The following is a 2,997-nucleotide window of genomic DNA, read 5'->3' as shown; positions in this document are numbered from 1 at the left end:
TTTATATCAAATAACTCGTGATTATTTTCATATTATCATAAAATATGTGGTATTTTTGAATAATTTATAAACTATCGATCGATAATTTATCTATCGGTATAGTATCAATCGATACGCTAGATTTACATAAAAAAATGTGCGTCGTTGTTCGATACGTTTTCGATAAATTTCAATTTTGGAGCTTTCTAGTTGTCACACAGCTCACACTCTCTACCTCATACTCTCGAGACACATTGTATTCTCTCTATGTTTATGGCAATGAATTTGTTCTGGAGTTGCTAATTGATGACTTTGTTGAGAGTCAAGCAATGTCTTTTTATTTGATTGCCAAGCAATGTCCTCAATACTTATGTTTATGCAAATTCTCTTCAATACTTTACTTTGTTGCTACTAAATAAAAAAAGTGAGATATATAGCTCAATCGGGAGCTACAATGAGAAAATTGAGATACATTATCATGAAAAGTTGTTTATATTTCACCATCTATCACAGGCACCAGGTCATCAACCTCTTCATTGTCTGAACATTCTGTAGCCACTTCCCACTCCATCTCATCATCGCTACATCTCTGTTCCACCACAGTTTCATGAGTTTGAAGCACTCCAAAGTGTACTTCGGTCGCACATGTGGCTATCTTTGTGGGTGCATGAAGGAGACGCATGTTACAAAAGACGTACACAAGGTCTATGGCATGAGCAGAACTTAAGCGATTTATGCGCTTTGAGTGCACAAGGTCATAAGAAGACCAATTGCGCTCACAACTACCACTGGATGCTGCGACCAAAAGTACCCTAGTCGCCACGTGTTGTAACTCCCTGAAAGCTCTTTCCCTATTGGCATAATCCACCCTCTACTGGAATGCATCCATGCCATCGTCACCCTGGCAACAACTACGAGCAGATGTTTCTAAAGTCTCTCATCACCTCTTTGTTGGAGGCTTGTTCGTTCATTTGGAACTTTGGATCCAAGACAAATGCAGCACCATGCAATGGTGTGTGCATTTGAGCCCATCGTTTTTCCACAAGATGCACGATTTGTGATCTCTCTCTTGCACTGTAGTGGTTGTATTCTTTGGTTTGACGCAACACCTCAGACACGATCCAATAAACCTTACCAATGACAAACTTATTTATTTCAACAACCCTTAGTAGTTCCACATAGGGCTTACTAACCCCAACAATTTTGTCAATGTTCCACCAAAAGAGAGGAGATTGCACCAAGGACACACTTTTTTTAACTGCTTCGTGATGTCTCGGATACTTGCTGAGCCAAGCCTCCCAACGATGATCTGCAATAGTTTCTGTAAGAGCCGCTCGCACTTCAATGAGATTATTCAAAACATAGTATGATGTAGCGAACCGTGTGGCACAGAAGATTTGAAGTGCTTTTTTCGGAGACTTGGAGCGAAATAAAGCATATGTAAACTGATGTTCCCATATAAAGTTGACTATGTGATTGGCGTTAATAAGAACTTGTTTTATGAATGATAATCGGCCCATATCCTTTAGAAGTAAATTCAGGGTGTGAGCTGCACATCCAATCCATCTAATTTCTGAGTACTTTCCATAATGGCTAAACCCGCTCCTTTGTAGTTTGAAGCATTATCTGTAACAATGGATGTCACATTCTTCGGTCCACCCAGTCGAGCAATAGCTCGCTCATATACCTTTGTCAAGTAGAGAGATGTCTTCTCTTTCAATGAGGTATCAATGGCCTCCAAAAACATTGCACCTTTGGGACAAATTACCATGACATTAATCAATGGTTTTTTTTTACAGATGGTCCATCCATCGAGGGCTATGGTACGCCAAACGCTGGAACAACATCAAGCATTGTTCGCCTGAGAATCGCTTTTGTACTGCTCTTGACTTTGTCAACATACTCTGTTCGCATTTTATTATGATTAAGATAGATGAATCCTTTTTTTGCAGTTGACATTAGGGCATCTTTGAAAATAGGATTTCTTATGACATTAAATGGGATTCCACAACCCATGAAGGCTTGTGTCCACTTTAGATGCAATTCGAGCATGTCCTGTTGAGTGAATGCTGTCTGTAGAGTCCCAGGCGTACCGGCTTTGCTGGATGTCCTGAGACTATCATCTATCCCTCTCATGGCACCATTTGGAAAAGTGTAAGGACTTTGAGGTGTTCGGGTTGTTCCCATTGAAGATCCTTGGTTAGCTCGCATGTCTTCTTGATCCACACTCACTTCTTCTATGTTGACAGATGACGCACCTTTCATGCCCTTCTGTCTCTTAGGAAAAATTCCTGCATGTTTGCATTTCTTTACATGCCTTGCAAAATGGACCCATATGTCGTTAGGTGGTGCTCCACATTCTTTCACATTGGGACTAGTGCCAAATAAATGTTCTTTGATGCGAGTTGTGTTGCCGTGCCACTTATGCCCACAATGTTTGCATTCCAAACACGAAACTGTTTTGCCTCTCTTTTTTCCCTCCACAGACGACCACTCTTTTCCTCGCACCATGCTTTCTGACTTCAACAAAATATATCCTACAATCAATAGATACACTATGATTATAATTTTTCACCATAATAGTGCAATGAAAAAGATAAAAGGTTATAGATATGATTTGCTAAATTAAAATGATGAATGATAGTGTTAAGATAATATTTTAGGGAAGATCACCAATGGATATATCATTCTTGGCTACTAGGTGTTGGTAAAGAGCGTTTGCTCAAGACAACCTAGATGAGCAATGGAGTCATCTCACATTCCACTATCTATGTCTCTTGGAGGTAGGAGCTACTGCTAAACACAACCAATCAACCCTAAAATAACTGAGGTCTCTAATTTCCATATCAACATAGAGGTAAGAGCATAAGCTCGATAACATCCATGTGACTCCCAAGTATTATGCATGACTAATATTCACTAGGAGGTAAGAGATTTTGCTCGATCACAACCTAGTGAATTCTATAGGTAATCCACCATATTCACTTAGAGGTAAGAGCATAAGCTCGATAACAACCA

The 2,997-nt window shown here is 39.6% G+C and overlaps 1 pseudogene; it reads right to left on the bottom strand.

Annotated features, from left to right (window-relative positions):
* Nucleotides 1-469: 469 nt before the first annotated feature.
* On the bottom strand, nucleotides 470-2,490 carry LOC147422665 (uncharacterized; annotated as a pseudogene).
* Between the last annotated feature and the right edge of the window lie 507 nt (nucleotides 2,491-2,997).

This window comes from Adiantum capillus-veneris, chromosome 27 (assembly GCF_014529385.1).
Source record: "Adiantum capillus-veneris isolate H3 chromosome 27, ASM1452938v2, whole genome shotgun sequence".
Classification (NCBI taxonomy): Eukaryota; Viridiplantae; Streptophyta; class Polypodiopsida; order Polypodiales; family Pteridaceae; genus Adiantum; species Adiantum capillus-veneris.
The sequence above is the reverse complement of the archived record's forward strand: the minus strand, read 5'-3'. Positions and strand labels throughout refer to the sequence as shown.